Source organism: Perna viridis, chromosome 8, assembly GCF_037379345.1.
Source record: "Perna viridis isolate PV_CMFRI_1.1 ecotype Kerala chromosome 8, ASM3737934v1, whole genome shotgun sequence".
Classification (NCBI taxonomy): Eukaryota; Metazoa; Mollusca; class Bivalvia; order Mytilida; family Mytilidae; genus Perna; species Perna viridis.
Window position 1 is genome coordinate 5,327,645 of NC_142452.1, and position 23,735 is coordinate 5,351,379.

At 33.7% G+C, this 23,735-nt stretch overlaps 1 protein-coding gene, 2 long non-coding RNA genes and 1 pseudogene across 11 annotated transcripts in view; 1 reads left to right on the forward strand and 3 right to left on the reverse strand.

The window, feature by feature from the left end:
- LOC148609059 (uncharacterized) overlaps window positions 1-2,186 on the reverse strand; it is a 30,792-nt gene extending 28,606 nt beyond the window's left edge. The window contains exon 1 of the long non-coding RNA XR_015924771.1: window positions 2,012-2,186. This is a non-coding gene — a long non-coding RNA (uncharacterized LOC148609059). The remainder of the gene's footprint in view (window positions 1-2,011) is intronic.
- Window positions 1-23,735, reverse strand: part of LOC148609057 (uncharacterized) — a 99,506-nt gene that overhangs the window by 70,730 nt on the left and 5,041 nt on the right. The gene's annotated exons all lie outside the window — the stretch shown is intronic.
- LOC148609060 (uncharacterized) lies at window positions 2,791-23,634 on the reverse strand. Of its 9 annotated transcripts, none has more exons than XR_015924790.1 (10): window positions 23,497-23,634; window positions 21,216-21,361; window positions 19,349-19,485; window positions 17,790-17,904; window positions 15,635-15,753; window positions 10,246-10,436; window positions 9,449-9,558; window positions 7,001-7,100; window positions 6,081-6,210; window positions 2,791-4,626 (listed from the first exon to the last, which is right to left on the reverse strand). It is a non-coding gene; the product is annotated as an uncharacterized LOC148609060 (long non-coding RNA). The 9 variants fall into 9 exon arrangements; XR_015924789.1 differs by lacking the exon at window positions 23,497-23,634 and adding an exon at window positions 23,373-23,397; XR_015924791.1 differs by lacking the exons at window positions 21,216-21,361; window positions 23,497-23,634 and adding an exon at window positions 20,121-20,227.
- Window positions 19,020-21,837, forward strand: LOC148609061 (uncharacterized; annotated as a pseudogene).

A 23,735-nucleotide genomic window follows, 5' to 3' on the forward strand; every position in this document is an offset into this window, starting at 1 on the left:
ATTAATGATTTTGGGTAGGAAAATGATATTTCAAGTACTTTGGCCATATTAAGGAAATGTTGGTATCTTACGTTATGAGCATATATGATTTAAGCAGGAATAAGTTATTTGAAACAGTTTGGCGATATCAGGCGTACAATTCTTATTTGATGTGATAAGCATGCATTTTTTGGTAGTTTTATCTGTCTAACGTGGATGTCAGGAGTACGGTTTGCGTCAGATGTGATGAACCTGTACGTTATTGGCAGGAAAATGTTATATCGAGTATTAAAATCATATTACAGATACATTACGAATCAGATGTGATGAACATGTATGATCAAAGTAGGAAAATGCTATTTGAAGTAGCATGGTCATACTTAGGTTACATATCAAATCAGATGTGATGAGCATGTATGATTCTAGTAAGAATGTGCTTTTTCAGATAGTATGACCATGTTAAGAGTTCAGTTCGCATCATATGTGATTAGTATGGAGAATTAAGGTACGAAAATGGTATTTCACAGAGTATTGTTATCTTTGGAATTGTATAATGGCTATTTAAAGGAGAACTGTACGCATCAATTGTGATGAGCATTAATGATTTTGGGTAGGAAAATGATATTTCAAGTACTTTGGCCATATTAAGAAAACGGTCGACATCTAAAGTTATGTGCATATATGATTTTAGCAGGAATAAGTTATTTGAAAGTTTGGCCATGTTAGGCGTTCAATTCTTATATGATGTGATATGCATGCATTTTTGGGTAGATTTTCTGTCATACGGGCATGTCAGGGGTACGGTTTCCGTCAGATGTGATGATCGTGTACGTAATTGTTAGGAAAATTATATTTTAAGTCCTTTGGCCTTATTAAGAAAACGGTTGGCATTTTTAGTGATGAGCATGTATGATTTTAGCAAGAATAAAATTTTTGAAACACTTGAGCCATGTAAAATTATTATATGATGTGATAAGCATACAATTTTTTAGGTAGTGTTTCTGTCATACGGCCATGTTAAGACTACAGTCCGCATCAGATGTAATGAGCATGAATGAGTTCCGACTCGAAAGTGCTATTTCACGGACTATGGCAATGTTAAAGGTACAGTTGGGATCTGATATGATGAGCATACTTTGGTAAGGAAAGTGCAATGTTAGTATTATTGGCTATGTGAAGAGTAGGCTTCGAATCATCTGTTTAAAAGAGTTTGGACATGTCAAGCATACAATTCGCATCAGATTACATAACCAGGCTATATTTTGGTTTTGGGTAGTTTTTCGGACAAACGGCCATTTTAAGCGCAGGGTCCGCATCAGACGTTATGAGCATGAATGGGTTTTGACCGGAAAGTGTTATTTCACGGACTATAACAAAGCAAAGAGTGCAGTTTGCATCAGATGTGATGTGCATATTTTGGTAAGGGAAGTATGATTCCAAGTAATATGACCATGTGAAGTGTAGGTTTCGAAAAAGGTGTGAGGGAAATGAATGATTTAATGGATGTATAGAAGGGTAACATTTGTATCCATTCAAGATCCTTGATATTGTTCAATTTTTCACCGCTTTAATTACATATCACAACTTTCTAGGTATATGCCTTTAAAAAAAAAAAAAAAAAAAAAAAAACGCTTTCTTAAGAACAGACGCATGATGTATCCTTCTGATTTAAACAATAACACAATATTTGAATGGCTAGATTAGTATACAACATTTTCCCTCCCAGGTTTTCTAGGTTAAGTGAACTATATTTGACATTACGCGTCACTTAGATTTAAACAGTGATTTGAATTTGAGGAAAAGTCATAAGCTACAACCTTCAAACAAAAACAGTCTAAGTCATTAAGCAAGCCATTTTGTATCAAATATTTACTCTTCATATTACATAAAATAAGAAATTGAATATTATTTCAAGATTACCTACTGAATTATGTTACACATGCTTATTTTTTGGTTGATAAGGAGACAAATTAAGGTTATTTTTTTTACATAATTAAGTCCATTTTTCAGTTAGTGAAATACTTAGACTTACCATTTTTATACGACTGCAAAACAAATTTGGATGTATTATGTTAAAGGTGTGTAGTTGGAGTCTGTAGACAATTTGATTTCCGTAATTTAATACGAGTTTCCCTTGTATAGGTACTTCTAAGTTGGTACATGAAAGTTTAACACATATATGTCCACTGTGGTGGACGCCTTTATCAACAAATGATGGGCATTCCAGTGGGAACAAATTGTGCTCTTCTACTTGCTGACCTATTCCTTCACTCTTCCACTCTTATGAGGCTGACTTTATAGCTGATCTGATTCGAAAGAAAGAATATCGTTTAGCTAGAACCTTTAATTTCAGTTTCCACTATATAAGTGACGTATCATCTTTAAAATTCCTAATTTAATATTTGATACATAGCATCTATGCCCCCCCCCCCAAAAAAAAAAAAAAAAAAAAAAAAACTTTGAGATAAAGGATACAACAGACCTTGACCTACAGTTAGAAATCGATGTATGATCAGATTCTAAAATTACAGTTATTTAAATGGTTGAAATTTTTACCATTATTTCTTTTCTCAGCTCTTCGCTTCACACAAAATTACTAGAAGATTTTTGTTGTTTATTTTCTAGTGATATTTAACTGAACTTTTTAGTGCCACCTGGGGATAGAACTACTTTGATTTGTGTATGACTACAATTAAGGCAAAGTCTTCTTTCTCCTTCTGATGTTATTTTTTAGTGTAACAGAAATGGCCAAATAATTTGGATTTACAAATTAATTCACTTTAAGACATTAGAGTTAAATAACTTTGAGGCCTATCGAAGGACTAACTGAAAACACTGCCATTGGTATTTGACCACTTATTGGTCAATTTGCTCAAATTTCTTTGTTGAAAATAGGGTAACTTTGCTAAGGGTTTAAAAAAAAACATGGATGGATTTTGGTAAGTGTTGTTCAAAAGTAAAGGTAAAAGATAGGGGAATGGCAACATATATTTTTTCAATTTATTTAAAATAAGTGGAATACAAATACTTTCAACAATTATCATTACACAATTATCAAGTATCATGATACTTGCGAGAAACATACTTTAAATTATATAAATAACTCCATTCCCTCAAAGTGTTGTAATACTTTAAACAAATGCTACTACCAATTAATTTAATGTTAATTCCAGTAAGTAGTTAAAACTATCACGAAAGAAACTAGAGGCTCAAGAGAGCCTGAATCGCTCACCTGGTTAACCATTTCCTTATTTGAAAAAACTTGAGGAATGAGACAGGCTAAGTTAAAATCAACTAAATTGTCAAATGCAGGAAATGCTTTTCATAGCATTTTCATGGCCTGAACCAGAATTTTGCTAAAGGCAACAATTTTTTTTTTTTTTTCAAAAACCCGTCTTAATCCGAACGGTCAATTTGTGTGGGATACCCTAAGGAACATGTATGCTAACTGTCATTGAATTCTGTAAAATGGATTTTGAGAAGCAGATTTTCAAAGTTGCATATGCGAAAATATAAAAAAAACTGTTTCAGGGGCCATATGACCAATTGTTTTGAAAATTTTGGTCATAGGTCTGTCTCATAATGCTAAACAATATTACCCAGACAGAAATTTGCTAAAGGCAACGATTTTTGAGTTATTTGCAAAAAATTGCCATCTGAACCTATGTTCTATTTTTAGTAATGTTTTTTCATGAATCAACAATTCCAACAACCATTTTGTGTGGAATACCCTAAGAAACATAAATGCCAAATTTCATTGAATTCTGTCCAATAGATTTTGAATAGATTTTCAAAGTTGCACATGCAAAAAATCAAAAAAAAAATCTGTTTCCGGGGCTTAACTCCTACATCAGTTGACCAATCATTTTGAAAATTTTGGCATAGGTCCATCTCATGATGCTGAACAATTTTATTCGTGCCAGATATTTGCTAAAGGCAACGATTTTTGAGTTGTTTGCAAAAAACTGCAATCTGACCCCTATGTTCTATTTTTAGTAACAGCAGCCATGTTTTTTCAATGATCAAAAATCCCAACGATCATTTTGTGCAAAACACCCTAAGGAATAATCATGCAAAGTTTAAAACCTGTCAGTTTAGTAGTTTCAGAGGAGAAGATATTTTAAAATTTGTCCACAACGACGACGGACCCCAAGTGAGCTAAAAAGCATCGTTATAGAAATATCCTTATTGTGACATGAATCGCCATTCATACAGAAGTTTAAAGGTACCAGAAGTTCAGCAGTTTTTTTTCCACACTCATTTGTAATATGCTATCTATCAAAATTTCATATTCTATGTATTTTCTAAAATAAAATAAACCTATTTTTTTTAAACTTCTATCCTTAAAAATCTGAGAGAAAAATGCTCATTACAAACTGTGTCAGTATACCAATCTGTTATTCAAAAGTTCTTCTTCCTTTCATTTGAACAGGGTACGTGACTGATCAACCTAATGCCGGAAAATAAATGCTATTTTCCTCCATTCCCCTGGGTGAACAAATAGGAAAAGTGTTTTTTTTTTTTTCAAAAAATACATCCATTTTATGACACAAATAAATATTTACAAAGGTCTAATACTGTAGTTTGACCCTTGTCTGGGAATATTACAATCACTGAACACATCAACGAAGACAGCTTTTTTCCCTCCTGAAAAAAAGAAATAAATTCAATGCAATTCAATCCATAAATAATGAAAACTGAACAAAATAAAACCATATTACTTATGGCTGTCATGAACTTGTAGTGAATCCATCTGCACAATGAATACTTATTTGTACAAAATGCCAATAGTTTTTCTTTCTTTTTTCTTCTTCCCTGAATTGACTTTTTATGAGCAACTGAGCGGGTGTTGCTAGAAAAACAGAGGATGCTTACCATATCAGTGCACTATGGTTATGCTTCCAGTTTTTGTGGAGTCTTAGATGCTTATTTACTTCTGTTTTACCTTGCATGTACAGTAGTCCCACTCTTGAGAGAACAACCCATTTGCAACATAAAAGAGGCTTTACAAAAGGGGTGGTCTCTATAAAGGAATTGATCTGAAAATCAAAATGGCTGAAAATATATACAAAATGTTCCTTATGTAACAGATTTGCTTTTCTTTTGTAGGACCTTTATGTATAATCCAGATAATGTCTGTTTCATGTTTTATGAATATTAAAATGCCTTTTATTATCTGTTTAAAATGCAAGTATGACACATTAAAATATCACAATGTATTTAAACATAAGATGCATTCATTAAAAGAACTTGAACGTGTACATTGTATCAGATTTACTTTGAAAAATGAACTGATGTCAGACTGTTTTCATAATTAAAATGTTCTCCTTTTTCCAAATAATATTTTGAATTTGCATTTTACACACCTTAAAATCTGCCGCCAGCTTCCTCAAACTGTGACCCTTTTCAGTTAATTTAATGACTTTAACTTTGTTTTCGAGTGTCAACACTTTCATTTTTTTTTAACAGATGTCATCTTTGTTTACCAATTGTGCAATCACAGAAGTGTAACTTTAACCTTTCAGGTCAAACTATTGAACATCCGGTCTCAAACTTCTGGTTTATCATTGTTATCAAAGTTGTCAATAAACAACAGCATGGTTGTTTTTGAGAGGACAAAGGATATTTTTGGCCGAAAAAAGGTGGCCTTCAAAAAGGGGTTAATTAGTATATAAAAGAGTTAATGCAAGAGAAATATGGCCAGGAGAAAGGAGTGGTCTTTCAAATGAGGGGCCCTAGAAAGGGGGACTGCTGTATAATATTTCAGTGATTTTTTATTCTTGGTTGTGTGTCAGTTATCCATGCCTGTCTTTGTCTCTGAATTACATTCTTTTAGTTTCCACTATAATCCTTGAACTCTCTCATCATTAGTTTGATAAAGAAGTGTATTTCTTATAAAAAACATATCCCCAATACATAAACAAAACTGTAAAATTTACTTATTTTATTCATCTCTTGCTTTCTAACCTACTAGGTAAATTAAGCAATGAAAAACAAATTTTTTACTAAAATGCAGTTCTTTTTTCTGGAAAAGTAGAAAATCAACATTTTAACTACACAATTTGATTGTGCTTTATATGCTAACAAATAAAAATGCTTACAAAAATCTCTTAAGAATGTTATTTTCAAACAGTTTCCAAATACATAAACCTATGGTGCTGCTGCAGGGCACAGTTGTTCAGTTTAACCTAAACAACCTGGCAACTGACATCTATCATTGATTGCTTGATCCTATAAAAAACAGATAATTACTTTTAATACATGAAATAAAACACAATTTGCCAAAATTATACCACAATACTTGAAATTCTATGCATTATGCTATGCAAATTAGGCCTCAGACTGAATCATAAACAATTTATGGTTTACTGCAAGAAATATCACTAAAGTATGATAAAAGAAGATATTCCAGACCTGTCAACAACTACAATATTCGTCATAATAGACATTTGCATTAAAATTGTTCTACAACATGGCAAACATGAATAAATTTGATATTAAGTGACCAAAATCCTCAAAAATATATATTATTTTTAGAAAAAATATCAATTAAGAATAGCAAAAATGCATTAGGTGAGTGATTTTTACTTTCAAATGTAAGTGTGCACACATACACAGAAAAATTCTATATCAGCCCAAACACAAAAATATGTTTGTTTGCTGTTTCTCAACCCAATGATTTAAAGCTTAGGTCAGTAGGTAGGAAAAAACAAATTCTTCTATTGAAATTATCAGAGAGGAAGAAATGCATAAGGAATGTAACATAAGTGAGGTAATTAGTTAGTCTCGTATCCATGATGATTTATTATTATTTTATCCATAATTTTATGTTGCTTATGATGTTATATAAAAAGTGTGTATCAATTATATCATTGATATGTTAATTTGTAATTATATTGTAATGATCAATATCTTGAATTATGATACATGTACAACTTTCATGCATATAGAATGTTTCAAGAAATTTGATTTTAACTTAAAAAACCTAGACCAATCCACAAAGATTGGGAAACTGTCAAACCTTAAAGTCAAAAGCACATGTTTTCTACTTTCACTTTGGTGGTGTTGTGCTGCAGTACTCCTTATCAACTGGACATACCTCCTCTTTCCTGCCTTTGAATCTGTATATAAAAATCACACATTTTATCTACTTGGATACATCTTTAAATATGGCCAAAATTCAAGTTAAAAATTACATGCAGCTGTTTAAAAAAAAAAACATAAAAGGAACTCTGACTATTTTATTAGCCTCCATGTTTTGACGTAGACCCGCTCAAGAATATCAATACAATACTTGTACCTATTACTACAGGCAAAGTTTGCGATAAATTTTTTAAAAAAATCTTGAGTAAATGTGATATGTTTTGAAATACCTTACAAGTTTTTTTTATAACTTCCATGGGAAATAAGGTTGTATCCGACAAAGATGTTGGTTTGTTAAGGGCAAAATTTGGCCTCAAAAACAAAGTCTACATGAAGAAACTCTAATATTGTTTCTCAAGCTCTTTAATGTGTTCTATAGTTGATTTGATTGGTTTATGGTAATAATTTGAACATATAAGCCCTTCAAACTTGACCGAGATTGGAAAAATCTGTTAAAAAGGCTGGAAAACACCAAATTTTGTGTAGTTTATTACTCTTTGAACAATGGCCACATGCATGTTGAATCTCTTGCTTCATATATTTTGTGTATAATTGTCAGTTACAACTCGTGTAAAAATATCTTGAGTCAACAGATGTGTGGCAACTTCCGCTCCACACAAAAATCACCGTAAAAATTGCAGAAATGTTCAAGGTTTTTGTAAAAGTCTCATAAATGCACACTGTTATTTCTGGAATAAAATCATAAATCTTGTCAAAAACATCTTAAATTCAGTGTTTGCCACCATTTTACTATACTGCTATTACTTAGAAATCAGATAATCAAATTTTCAAAAAAGCCCAAATTAAGAGGCAAAAAAGGGTCCTTACCAAACATTCTCCTTTATAGGTATAAATTCTGGAAAAAAACTCCCATTACTTTCTATGCTTAGCCATCACAAAATCAACACCCATATTTTTTTACCATTCAAAACCTGGATTTTTCATATATTGTTTAGATAAAAAGATATATAGTTTCATCTTATGCCGCTGTCAAACTATATGGTCATGCAGAACTTTTTGGCAATTCACATGGCTTGTTTGTAAACAATGTATTTCAGCACTGTGTTTCTATACAGGACATCCCTATTCTTTAGATCTTTGGTGAAAAAAAATATTTCAGTTCTTGAAAAAAAAAAAATAAAAATTACTAGAAAAATGAAAGTACTGTAAGAAAAAAATTCAAACCAAGCAGTGTTATTCAATGGTCTAAGTTCTGGCACTCATTTCCTTACCTCAAATTTTTCTCCCCAAAATGGGCAATGCTTGTTGATCTCATGAATATTTAGTGGTTTTATACCTATAAGGGAACAAATTCCATCAAACCTAAATATTTTTCAGTAAATTACTCATTTTTATATTCAAAGACCAAATATTATGCTTTATTTAGTATCTTGCCTCCACTTGTGGCCAGAGTAAATTTTATATTATTCAGCAAAACTTTCAGGGGTTGAACATTTTTTTGGGAAGACCCGAGCCCTGGACTTTTTCATCTTTTGTACACTAAGCCCGAACAATGCTATGTCAAGTCCCAATCAATATAAATGCAATTTTGTTATCTGATATTCTTATGTATAATTCTAGGTTTGCAGGGAAGAAGACACAGTGTCAATTGATTCCATCTCCACATCTGATGCCTTGTCATCAGCTTTCCATTTCTGCATTTTTTTTAACCGTGAAATTATAATTGAGCAACGCTCTTATCCTCAAAAAATTATCAACAAAATTTGATCTTTATCATTCCAGCGCTTGATTAATAAAATTTGTAGCATGTCAAAAAATGTGTCTGATCAAGCGCAGGTGTGATTCAGACTTGAGAATGACTAATCAATAGATCGATCTAGTAAATACCCATTCTAAAAATAAAGTTATTACTATTTATAGGTCAGGGAATAGATCAAGAAACATGGTCCAAATAATGACAACGAAATCTTTCAAAAATTAGTTCTATTTTTTTTAGATTTGCCATGCCCGACAGACTTATTTCATTGAAAAACGACAAGTCCCGAGGTGCATTTTTTTTAGTCCTGGGCATCAGGCTTTAGGAATTTTCAACCCCTGACTTTTCAATTTAAAAAAAATTCTGTTGATTTCTTGAAGAAAACCACTTAACCAAAAAAAAGGCACAAGAATATCTGGTAATGATAATCAAATATTGTTTCTAGAATTTTACAATGTAATTTCATGACAAAATTTTAAAAAAGGGACACTATGCTGTTCACTTGAAAAAATACAAGTTTAGGAATGGAAACACACCCCACAATAAAGGGCTTACACATACAAATTCTGAAGTATATGAAATACAAGTGACTAATTTTGTGAAACTAACACTGGATGAATATGATCTTGTGACTAAATCTCCAACAAGCAAACATTCAACAGAAATTCCAGTCTCCATGACATCTGTGCAGTTGTTGTGTACAAATCAGGCAGCTAAGACTGAAGTGGAAAATGTGCTGAGAATAAAATTAAGACTGCACAAGACAAATCTTTACATTAATCTAACTAAATAAGTTATTCAGAAGTACTTTGATATATGAAAGCCATATTTATACATGTAAAAAAAGAAAGTTTTTCAATACATGTAAAATAGAGAGTTTTGGAGTTTTTCAAATGTCTATGGTAGAACACATGAAAATAGCCCCCCCCCCCATTTTTTTTTTTAAATCCTTAAAAACAAGAGAAACCTACATAAAACTTTTATTTTTATTCACTGTCAAGAAATACAGTTATGAAATTACTATAAAAAGTAGATATGGAAAACAGAAATATGAGCATATGATGTAAATGGTGCATGATAAAAAAAATCATGAAAACAAGGGAGGTAATTAAATAGACCATTTTTCAACTGATTGATTATATGAAAAATAAATCCTTTCTAAAATTGAATTAGAAGGAAATTTATAGTAAAAACTTTTATTTGTGCCTACAGATCTGAAAGAAAGACAAATAGAACTGTAACAATAGGAAAAAATAGTGACATGTAGAATAAAATATTTAGGGAGCACATACAAATGTCACCGAAGTAAAAAGGTTACTTAGACAGGATTTATTGAAAGAACAGAAATGGGATTCAGCTTGAACAGAAGTGGCAAAGTGTACTAAGTGCAAATACAAATCAAAAACCTTTAACTTGTACGAAGACGTTGAAAGCAACAAGCACGGTCGTCGTGCAGCCAAAATACATGTAAATGTAGGCAGGCAAGTGGGTCTTCAACACACACCAATAGGTACATCAAGTTACCATCAAGTTTGTATGGCATCAAATATCCCCCCTCCATCTGTATCAGGTATGCAGTATAGATCAAATTAAGTGGCTAAAATAACAGAAAAGAAAAATGAAGACATGGAAATGCAGAGAGAAAAGGTAAAAAGGGTGAAAAGACTACATGGCTAGGATCCTAAGACAAAAAATGTCCAGGCCGATGGAATCTATATCAGCAGAATATATTAAGGTATTGGAAAAACGCCATTCCAACTAGCAACACAGTCTAACTTCTCTGTAACTGACAATGAAACATTCAAACATTATGTTGTAGCCACAAATCAAAAATCAAAGCTGTGCTCATAAAAAAGAAAAAGCATACAGTAAACCAGAGGCTCACGTGAGCCTGTATCGCTCATCTGGTTTAATTACTTGCTAAATATTTCATATAATTTTGCGTAAATTTACAAGGAATTTTCCTTAGATGAAGATTTTCTTGCAATTTAAAGCATTGGTAAACAGGAATTATTGCATGGGACAGGTTGGAAAGGGGACATAATGCATAGTTTGCAACCCCAACATACTAAAATCCGGAACCAGGCCTTTAAAAATGCAGAAATTGCCATTGTTTTGCGGAATCCATGAAATTTCTGCAAAACACAGCGTTTCTTAGCCTCCAACATGATTACTTTGCTAAAAAACTAATCTTATTAAACTAGGCATTTCACATCCAGTTTTGTATGGAAATATAGTTCTTATTAGAACATTACATTATAACTTAATCATTCATATTTTAGCATTTTAGTCATTGCACAACTTCTTGCTAGACCAACATAGTCTATGATGTTGCAGTTCTAAATCCTTTGGAAGTTTTGTAACTGATATTTTTTGTGTTGGGAGGCTTGAAGATTTGTCATCCTTATTTGTGTCCTGAGCTTGCTTTCAGTAACTGCGAGCATTCATTGTTTATACCTCATTTGTTTGTCTTCTATGTTATTGTTAATAATTGTTGAGGTACTTTTCTAATGAATTGGATGTATTTCAGGTTGATTTTTACTGTGTGTCTTTGTATTTATTTTAGCCTTTGACCGTATAGAGGGGGAGGGTTTGGATCCAACAAAACTAGTTTAACCCCGCTGCATATTGTTTGCGCCTGTCCCAAGGCAGGAAATATAGTCACTGGCATGTAGTTGTCTTTTTTTAAAACATTTTAGTTTCTTACCATAAATGATAAACTGATATAGTATTGAGGAAGGGCCGGACCTTTTTCGGGATGCTGGGATCAGAGGTTTTTAAGCTCAGGATTTCGGGATTTCTGAGAATTAAGCCCGGGATTACGGGAAATAAATCCACCGGGAATCGGGATTTTAGCAGTTTTTAAGGTCCTTTGTTGTTCGGGATTTCGGGATTTAGTAAAAATAAAGTCGGGATTCCGGGATCAGACCCCCTCCAGCCCCCCTCAGTATTGTGTTCACTGATTTATCCACTTTGTTTTTATTGGGGCAATTTAGAGCTTGCTACATGGATGAAATTTCCCACTTGTTGAAGATCATGTGGCGACCTCTAGATGTATATTTTCTCGAGCGGAAACTTTGGTTAAGTTAAGATCCACAGTGGCAGCCATTTTGAAATGGCAAAAGAATCACAAGCTTTCATCTCCTCATGCCAACGATCATTTGTTTCCAGTTTTGTTTCATTTGGTCAAGCGGTTTCCGAGAAAAAGATTTTTACATGTTTTTCTCATAGGGTCCAATGTTAAAGTAAGATCCTCAGTGGCGGCCATTTTGAATTTCCGATTGGCACCAAAATCACAAACTTACATCCCTTCATAAAAGTGAACATTTGTGTCAAGTTTTGTTTAATTTGGTCAAGCGGTTTCCGAGAAGAAGATTTTTACATGTTTTTCCCATAGGGTCCAATGTTAAACTAAGATCCTCGGTGGCGGCCATCTTGAATTTCTGATCGCCACCAAAATCACAAACTTTCATCCCCTCATATCAGTGAACATTTAATAGTGTCAAGTTTTGTTTAATTTGGTCAAGTGGTTTCCGAGAAGAAGATGTTTACATGTTTTTCCCATAGGGTCCAATGTTAAACTAAGATCCTCGGTGGCGGCCATTTTGAATTTCCAATTGGCACCAAAATCACAAACTTTCATTCGCTCATATCAGTGAACATTTGTGTCAAGTTTTGTTTAATTTGGTCAAGTGGTTTCCGAGAAGAAGATTTTTACATGTTTCTCCCATAGGGTCCAATGTTAAACTAAGATCCTCGGTGGCGGCCATCTTGAATTTCCGATCGGCACCAAAATCACAAACTTTCATCCCCTCATACCAGTGAACATTTGTGTCAAGTTTGGTTTTATTTGGCCCTGTGGTTTCAGAGAAGAAGATTGAAATGTAAAAGTTTACGGACGGACGAAGGACGACGGACGGACGGACGACGGACGCCAAGTGATGGCAAAAGCTCACATGGCCTTTGGCCAAGTGAGCTAAAAACTAAATTAACATGCAAGACAGTATTGGAAATGAACAAGCCTGGGCAAGAACTGTGAGATGGGTTTGAGCTTAATGAAGTAACCACAGATCCAGACAGTAGTGCATATAATGCTGCAGAAAGCATGGTCAACAAAGGTCTTACTTCAACTGAACCAGTACATTACCTCAACAAAAGACCCATGTCAGCCAACCATAGGAAGTATGTGACAAATCTGTCAAGTGTGTGTGATATAATGCCAGCTCGCTTGAAAACCCCCCCAAAAAAAACACCTCCATGGGCTGTTTGCTTCTGACATAGCAGCAAGGTGACAAGCAGAATACATGACACTACAAAATTCCTGATGGGGCTATATCAAAACTATCATATGTTACTGATGCCATAGTATCATAGTGAACTGTTCCTGTGGTAACTTTATTTATTTGCATGTTCAAAAATTAAGAAATCTAAGACTTGGATTGAAAAAAATGCTTACTTAAAGCAGGGAAATTTTGAAATTGAATCAAATGAGAAGTCCAAACATGTTTTACAACAAATTATAAACTACCGCCTAGATAAAGTGATGCTTGCTACATATAAGTTGAGCCCCTTAATCACGCTATTAGAAGTACTGTACCAGCAAATATAAACTATGCGAGAAATTTTTCCAGTTGAATCCATACGCCAATCCATAAAGTCAACAAGGGCACTGGCAACTCTATCATCAGACTGTGTGTAGTCTGATCAAATCAGGGTCAACAGTGGCCAAGTCACTGAAAACCAGAGGCTCCTAGGAGCCTGAATCGCTCACCTGGTTGAATTTTGCCTTTCAAGGGCAATAAATTAAACAAGAAATTCCCCAACAATTTTGACTCAAGAAAACTGTGATAGGACTTATCATAAGTATCATTTCAGCAAATGAAAGTTAAAATCTATCATAGTTTTCAAGACATTGGCTGAAAACTGAAAAAATAAAAACCTGTCATTTTCCCCTGTCAAGGGCAATAACTCTTATAAGGAGGCATCTAACAACTCTTATGCCTGAAGACTTTTGTAGTCCTACAAATAAGGATCGTATCATATTTTGAAAGAATTTGGCTAAACCTTATGGTTTTGGAGATATATGTGAAAAACTACTGTCTAACCCCTTTGTTCTATTTTTATTAACGTGGACCATTTTTTTTTATGGATCAAAAATCCCCACATCAGTTCTATGCAGGATACCCCAAAGAACACTCATTAGAAGTTGGGTACCAATTGGTCAAGCAGTGTCAAAGGAGAAGATTTTTTAAAGAAATAACATTAAAAATAGGAAAAAACATTGAAAAAGAGCAATAACTCTAACATGGCTTATCATATGAAAATGAAAATTTTTTAAATCAGCTAAACCTACAGTTTTGGAGATATATGCAAAAAACTACTGTCTGACCCCTATGTTCTATTTTTAGTAACGGAGGCCTTTTTTTTTGATGGATCAAAAATCACCACTTCAATTCTATGCAGGATACCCCAAAGAATATTTATACAAAGTTTGGTACCAATTGGTCAAGTAGTGTGAGAGGAGAAGAGTTTTGAAAAATTGTTTAACGACGACGGACAAGTACGACGGACTCCAAGTGATGGCAATAGCACATATGGCCTTTGGCCAGGCGAGCTAAAAATGGCACTTTGAAGATATGGGTTCCCAGAAAACACACCTATACTAGCTGAAACTGACACACAATACAAAAAAATTCTTGTCACCATAGAACAACACAGTTTCAGCCTTCTACTCAAGCTAGAAGCTCACTAGCAGAAATGTAACAGTAAAGAAGAAACTTATAGTTTCATGATGCCTCCAAGTGATGGCAATAGCACATATGGCCTTTGGCCAGGCGAGCTAAAAATGGCACTTTGAAGATATGGGTTCCCAGAAACCACACCTATAATAGCTGAAACTGACACACAATACAAAAAAAATTCTTGTCACCATAGAACAACACAGTTTCAGCCTTCTACCCAAGCTAGAAGCTCACTAGCAGAAATGTAACAGTAAAGAAGAAACTTATAGTTTCATGATGCAAACATACTTTGTAAGACAGCAAGCAATCTAAGATCACTTGGACGAGATCCAGAGTGCCCAGGCTATCCTGGTAACTGTTCAGCCAACATGAAATGGAGTGCTACAATAGGCAATGAAGAGAGGTATTTTGAAATACTGGGTGATATGCTAAATGACCATTTATATTTGGACAATTAACAACAGATGGTGATAGTCATACGTTCAGAGGATTTAGCCGGAAACAAGAAGAAAATTTAATTATCATACCTGAGAACCGTCGCGACACCAGATACTTAGCCAAATCACAAATGCGAGACTGTGACAATGCTAAATTTAATGAAATGATGCTACAGTTTGTAACTAAAACAGATTGCACAATGCTAAAAAAAAAAAAAACGATTTGCTTTTGACTTAAGCAACAGCAGCACAAAGGGTTCAACTTCGCTCTTAGTCTTAGGGAGTTTGCAAGAGATATGAACAAACTTGTAAACAGATTTAGCTATGCAACAGATAGTATCATTGCGTGTTATACAAGACATTGTTTAGAAAAGTACAAATCATACTCCTATGTATGTAAAGGTACTGAGCAAGATCACTGGGGCAAAGACTTTATGCCAGATGTGGAAGCAAAATGCTTGTACATGACAGAGGATGATAAGAGACTTGGGTGTAATATAATCAACATTAGATTTGGTCGGACAAACTTCGTTAAGACTCGTTTTGGGACAGTGACACTTAAGTGTGAGGCTGTAAACCGAGGCTATGGAAAGTCAGATCCAAAAGAATCCACTCACCTGAGGATCTGTTCTGCTCCTATTAATTCAAACTTCTGTCTGACTACAAGTGCAAGCAGGATTAATCATGGACCAGGGGAATCTTGCCACTTCCGACAAATTTGTATCCAGTCACCAAGCTGAAAAGACAAAATGAGAAATATGAATATGATAAACAAAAGACACAAAAAATGAAAAAAAGTTAAGAATTGTTTCTACAATCAGGAATTTTACAACTTATGACTCAATACTGGATGAGCCTGGAACATATAAACAAGAGGCTCCCAGGAGCCAAAATCCCTCATCTGTTTAAATTTTTGCTTTCAAAGGCAATAACTGTAACAAAATGGTGTTGGACAAGTATGACTCCATGAAGACTTTGTTAGGGCATATCATGAGGATCATTTCGTCAATCAAAAGTTTCATTCTATCTATTATAGTTTTCAAGATATTATCATATTTTTTTTAATTCAAACTCATATTAAGTATTTACATTTCATGTCATTTAAAGACATACAATTTGTGTTATTACTAAGAGCACTGAAGATGAAATGTGTAGATTTCAGATATTTAATATCACAAATCTACATGTATTTACCATATTTGACTGCACAAGGCAAACAATAAGGGCATCTTACCATATTTGACTGCACAAGGCAAACAATAAGGGCATCATGTTAATATAGTATTAATGTATGGCTTTTTCTGTATTGGCCCTGTTACATGCCCGAGGTATTAATAATGGCCATTACAGCCATCCGAGGCTATTAATAAAAAGGGCATATTACAGGGCTAATATGGAAAAAGCTTTGCATTGATACTTTTTTTAACCAACTTTATATCTATTACTGAAACATATGATTTCACCTTAATTTGAAATAAGTCTGTATCTCGATGAATCAAATATTTATGAAAATAAATCATGATGGTGTTGTTTCTAATAATCACCCCCCCCCCCCAAAAAAAAAAAAAAAAGAAAATAATAATTAATCTCTAGTACAAGATTAAACATACCTAATAATTCAATATACTCAGTTCCAGTACCATCTTTCAACAACTTTAAATCTCCTAATCTAATTACATGTAATTGAATTAGATCACTCTTACTTAAAGTTGTCACTTATTAAAGGTAAGAAAAACTATTAATGCCCCATACTAAAATTAGTAATGCATGGCTGTGATTTCCTAGTGACCGGCTGTAGGAATTTCCAAATCGTAACTACCAGTTGTAAATGATGGGCATTTCTATACATTTTATGTTGGATAATAAAATTCTCTAAAACTTTTAAAGTTTGGACAAACAGAGAAGACAAGCAATAGTTAGAATTGCAAACTAATTCTTGGTCTATTTATTAACAATTGACATTATTTCTATCTTACATCTACTCCACATGATTTTTCATTGATACATGTAGGAATTAATACACATTTGTACATATATGTAAATAAACTAAACTGGTCATTGTGCCCTGTACAAGTAATACAAATGTACACTCTCCCTTGCATAACTACTATTTATCCTGTCACATAATATGTGTCTGAACAAGGTTTAATTTAATATATATACATGTATCTTCATATGTAGACTGCTCTATTTAGGTTACAGACCACCAATTCAACCAATGAGCATTTGGAACGTACGCAAAAATAGTTCTACGCAGAAATTACCCCTGTTCCTCATAGTGCTGTGAAAAAAGTTCTCATCTCATTTAAAAAATTTAAACAGTTTCTGAAAAGAAAAACATTTCTGTACATTTTATAGGTGCATTTTGCTTCTTGTGATGTGAAGCCTAATCTCCATAATGATTTCTAAATATACCCCTATCTTGTGAAAACACTGGGATTTCCCATGCTATTTATAGACACTTCACTTCCGGTGACCAGTATTGCACTGCAAGTCAGCTAACCCCACATGCCATTCAGAGGATTGTGAGCTGGCATATGTAGAATCATGCTGATATATAGTCCTCTGCAGGTTAAAGTTAAGGTAAAGTCCAGAGAAGCCATTGAATATTGTGAAATTAGCATAGAAGCCTATGGGAAGTGGAATTAGTGGTTTTTAGCCTCTACTGTTATTGGATGAATATATATATAATAAGGTTAAGATTACGTTTTGTAAAAATAAATTCATCTTTTCTGATAGTTTTCAAGCCTTTTCCTATTTTTTTTTACTTACATTTATTTCAAACAGTGAATGTGATTTTTAAAAACTTCAGGAAACACATGGATGTATGTACAGGTACGTGTATCTCCGTTGTTCCACTGTTGCTGTTGTCAAGAACCTACCTCGCCTGGGAAAAAAATATAACTCCAAATGTATTATCCACATCAAAGCATAGCTTTTCCAAGATAGGAAAGGCAATCATTGTCTTATTTGCAGCTGTCAGCTGTGTCTGAATTTTGTTTATGTTACATGATATGTGTAAAATATTCCCATCATCCATCGAGAACTGTAATAGGATACAAGAGCACAATTATTCGTAATGCATTTTCCATAGGGTACCTATGTAGTTTGAAAATTAATTTCAACAAAACCACACAAATTAGCAGAAAATGGGTTTCAGTTCCTAAAACTAGAAAAGCATACTTTTTATTTGCACACAAAAAAAGTATATGGTCATGCGGCAAAAGTTGATCGAAATTTCAGTTGTTATGGACTCTTGAAAATTCAGCACAAAATACACTGGAAAAAAATGAAGCACCTAGATTTCATATATGAGAAATCATTTCAACCCTATAACAAATTATTAATTATTACCAAAATAAAATCAATCATAAATGGGTAAGTTTTGAAATGAAAATAAATTTCAAGCCATATCCAACCAATCAGGTACCACCTTGTATTCAGTACTCAGTACCATGTTGGAGTAAAAAAGTTCCCGGTAGAATGTAAACAAATAATTGCGCATTTGTATCCTATCAAAACATGAAGCGGTTAAGAATCAGTACTCAAGTTCGCATTTATAAAGCACATCTTAACACAAGTACAGAAACCAAGTTAGGTGAAAATCCGTTAAAGTTTAGTTGAGATATTCCCTTTTTAGGTTGGAGTGCGAGTTTGCGGCCAGTGCTGAAAAATTTCCACAGAAAGCAAAAATCAAAAATTAAAAATGGAAAATTTCTTGTTAAAATATCTTAGAAATTATTCTCACTTATGTTTTCCAACACTTTAAGCAATACTCCTTTTATGCATGTACAAGTTGAAATCTAAATTTATTAAGGGTAGAATCTACCCTTTTAATAGTAAAAATACAAAAAAAATGGAAAAAAAGGTTCAAAACTTTCTAAATTAAGTGAAATGAAGATCCACTTTCTAACTTTATCATGTAATTTTTAATCGTTGGTGATAAGAGGTACCAGAATGACAGCAACAAATTTTTCTTGTCATCATAATAACTATAGAAGAGCCATGAGATCATCAAATGGCATCTTTGAAGAATTTTATATGTTTGAAGGGGGGGCACCTGTTGTTTATCCTGTAAATAGTGCAAAGACTGAACTTTTCACATCAACCTGTACTGCAAAACAAGTGTATAAAATAAACTTGCATCAGAGCACATCAACACTTATCAATGCTAAATTAACAGAGTCAACATTTCAAATTTATAAAATGTCAGGATTCAAAAAAGGAAATAAATACACATTTAAATCTGGGAATTTACCTCACAAAAAAGCAAGGACTAAACTTTCAACAGTGAAAAGTGACTTAGAAACACCTAAATACATTAGACTTACAAGGAAAACTCATGAACTGGTTGTTAATGATCCATACACTGATCCTGAGGAGAAGGCAGAGCGGTCCAGTTGTGCGGCCAAGTTACTGCGACCAAAATCTAAATCTGTTCCTGTTGCTAGGAAATCTAAGAAAGGAGCTAAAAAAAAAAAGGTAGGACATGTAATAATAAATAACGTAATTAACTTACAATCAAACAGTTTATTAATGTAGATTAAAAAAAAAAATAAAATAAACAATATATGCCATATGTGCACAATTTTCAAACTATTTAGTTTTTCCTTAAAACTTGCTAATTTATTTCCAAGAACACAAATTCTTGCACTTTGTATAGTAATTAACCTTTATTTAAGTTATAAAGTAGGAAAAAATCAACTAGATATCAGCCAAATGTACATAAATGCTCCATTAAAAAAAAATATTAAAATTAAGGGGGAGATAACTGTAAATTGCATTTGAATATAGAAATAACTTTAGTGTTAGTAGGACATAAAATATGGTTTCTTCTCTTATTTTCAGGTTGAATTCTGATTCCCACAGAGTGCTGTGCCTTTCCAAGTCAGAAAACATGTGGAATTGCGCATTTAGAGAGCATATGATGAAAAGTCCAGACTGTGATGGTATTTTACTATACGATTTGGACAAAGAAGAAAAAAGAGGTTTCTCATCAAGATTTCGACTTATTTGCGCATCGTTTAAATACTTTTCGAAGATGTATACACAGTATGAGGAACTTGAAACCGGCAGACCGGGTAGAAAACCCTCAAAACTAACAACTGGTGTACTAGTTGGCCTTAGTCAGACTCCAATTTGTCCTACAAGCTTGTGCAAAATCTTTCTAAGTGGCAATATCTCAACTCCAGCAGCCTCTAGCTTGCAAAGAAGGACAAATAAAGTATATAAAAACATTGTACAAGTTGTAAAAAAAGACATGAAAAGAAGAAGGGAAGAATTAGTTGAAATAAACCGCCTCCGAGGAAAGAAAAATCCAAGATGTATTAGTGTTCAAATGGATGGCATGTACAGCAACAGACCCAACCCAGGAATTGGACGCACACCGTTCCAACAAGCTAATCAGCTGAAAATGTAACAAAAAAAACATAAAATTGTTAATTTGGTTGACAAAAATAAGCTCTGTTCAGAGCATTCTTCACTAGATATTGATTTTTGACTCAGGCCAACTCCAGTCTGAATGTACTGATGAATGCAGTGCTAATATTCCAATGGTGAAGAGCATTGGTGATGAATATGCATGGGCCAGGGAGTGCCTTGAAGACCTTTTAAAAGACAACATAGAAGTAGACTATTTAGTTACTGACCCAGACAGTTCAGCTTACAGAGCTGCAGTTGATTTGTATGAGAAGGGAAAATCAAAAAATGAGCCTCAGCATTTCATTGATACCAGGCATTTGTCGGAAAATATGCGGAAAAGTGTGGAAAAAGACAAAAGTCTCCTAAAAATCATGCCAGCACGGACACAAAAGCAACGCCAAAAGCTACTGAATAACTTTGCAACAGACTTAACTGAAAGGTGCAATTCTGAAGTTGCTGTATGTACTAAGCAATTCGGAGGAAATTTTAAAAGAGTTAAATCAAAGATGTCTCATACAGTTGATGCAGTTATACGGTGCTACATGGGAAAACATGACTTATGCAAGAAACATTCTTTTGTATGTGGCAAGAGTGAGTGGCTCAAGAAGAGAAGTCTACTACCAAAGACATTCAAAATCATGCGTACCCATGAAAACATGGATTTTATTCGTATCGCAGTAAATAAGTGCCTCGGACCAAAAGCACTTGAGAAGACCAGGCTTAATATGAACACTAACTTTGTCGAGGGTGTGAATCGTAGCATAAGGCGTTCCTTACCTTCAAATGTAATGTACAAAAAGAACTATTCTGGAAGGGCACACTCAGCCATCCATAGTGTAAATCTTGGTCCAGGTGAATCCATCCTTGAGTTGTGTAGTGCCTTACACTGTGACATTCCAGTTGGGAGTACAGCTTACCAGGCTCTAAAAAGTGTGCAGAAATTAGACATTTTACAAAAGCAGCATAAGCAAACAATGGAATACAAGAAATATAGAGGTGAAAAACGTGAAAAACTGTACAAACTCAGGGATGTCATTAGAAGCCAGCAGCCGGCAAAAATCGCCGCCTACTCTTTCAAACGTCGCCGGCTACTTTCGTACCCCACAAAAATAAAATTCATGAAATATTCTTCAAGACCCTCTTTATATAATATACTGACAATATTCATCCACAAATATTAAAGATTGCACTTGAATGACGCATCGGTGTGACTTTAATGTATTGTTCGGTTGCTAAAATAAATAGTCCGCGTTTTTTCCCTGTTTCTAAATATAGACTTTCTTATTTTTACTGAACTAAAAATACTTCGTTTCCGGTCAGCAAAAAGCAACATGTCGGGCCGTAAAAGGTCAAAGCCTGTGACACAGGGACAATCATCTATCTGTAGTTTTTTGTCACCAGGGCCAACTAAGGCCAAAAAGACAGACAGTGACAATGGTAGATATAAATTAACAATCATATTATTGATGATATTTAATATCTTATTTTAATTCGATAAAATACTAGCAAGGTCATTGGGTATGAGTCCGAGTTTTTCACTTCCTTTTGTTACTTAGTATGTATGATTTTAGTTACTCTATCAGTGTGAAAAACCATTTTTCCCCAACTTGCCATTCTGGCTAGTGGAATATTGATCTTGCTAGTCAAATATAAATTCAACTACCCACATTTTTTTTTTTTCTGTACTATCATCTTTTTTCTCTTGGATTTGACTATCTCCTGTCTTTCTGCAACTATCTTTTCATTTGTTTTTAAATTTATCAAAAACTTTTCCATTTTCGAATATACCCTCCCATTTAAGTTTTTCAAGTACTTTACAGTAACAAAATAAGTACTCCATTTCTTGTTCATTTTTATTTTAGCAATAAACAACTAATTTGCAAGGTAACAAATCTTAAATTACCAAGATAATTTCGTTTAAATACTAATACGAGATCAGGACCGTCGCCTAGGTTTTGGCGCATCCCATTTACCAGAAATTAAAATGGCAGATCGTAAACAATGCTTTACAAGTCAATAAAATTGTGCATATCATGCCAAAATTCACTTGAAATATTCAAGCTAAACTTCTTAAAATGAAGGGAACATATTTATAATGTATGATGTTAAGGGATGTTTTACTAAGTAACCTGTTGGCTGGTTAACTTTCCTTGGACCTTGCCAATCAATTGATGGTCGCCAAATTGACGAGTGTAAGCAAATGAGAACTCGCCAAAATACACATCTACTCGTATTTGGCGAGCGGTTGTTTTCCACACTGCTCTATGTTCTTTGTTGTGAATGTCTGTTTTCCATATCTAGTCTTTGTCCCTAGATTACAGTCTTTTTATTACCAATATAACCTTGGTTCCCTTGATTACTCTTTGATTCTGGAATCATTTTCCTGTATGCTAATACCAAATTAACTACAAGAATTACATTATGGAAGGAACAGAGCAGAAACGATTTTTAAGACTGGAATCTAACAGAATATTTCAAAATTCCACAGAAAAATCACGTGTGTACTACCCTTCCGTTCCAAAAGTAACATGCTCTCTTTTACGGTTCAAAAATTTTAAAACATTTTAAATGTCAACAAAACAGGGTCTCAAATGGAAAATGATCAAAACTTCAAAAAAAAAAGGTAATTTCTGTAGCAAATTTGGTATCAGCATACAGGAAAATGATCCTGGAATCAAACTAGGTAGATATGACATGCACAATTTCAACTTGATTCTTGAAAGTTGTTACAAATACAAGCAGTTGAAGGGCGGTACTCCGCGGTACTTTCTGTTTCTCCAACTTTTTGTATGGCACATCATTCTGACCCCAACCCGACATATATATAAAAGAAGAGGGTTGCAGTGTCAGAGGAAATTTGGACCAATACAAAATGACCTGAAATGTTTTTAAAATGGACGTCCTTGTTTTGAATGTAGGTTAGTGAGGTCTTACCGCTGATGAATCTGCGAGAGCAGTGTACATTTTGTAAGCCAGCAAAAATTACACTATGACGATTTCAAAAGTTGTACAGAGCTTATATTTCCTGTTTGATTTATCGACTTTAAATAAGGTTTACTTGACTTGATTACCTGCCTGTACTGCCATTACACATTCAAATCGTCTCGGGTCTTAATTATCCTCAATTATGAAAAGGTCCGATAAATTCCTTATAGCAAAAGGATGGTTACCTGTTTGGAATGACTTATGTTCGGATAACAGTCAAAAAAAAAAAAAACGCATATGGGTGTGGCTATCGTTCGAGGTTCTGTTGTGGAACATTCAAGTCCCAAATAATCGTAGAATTTTTCATGAGAA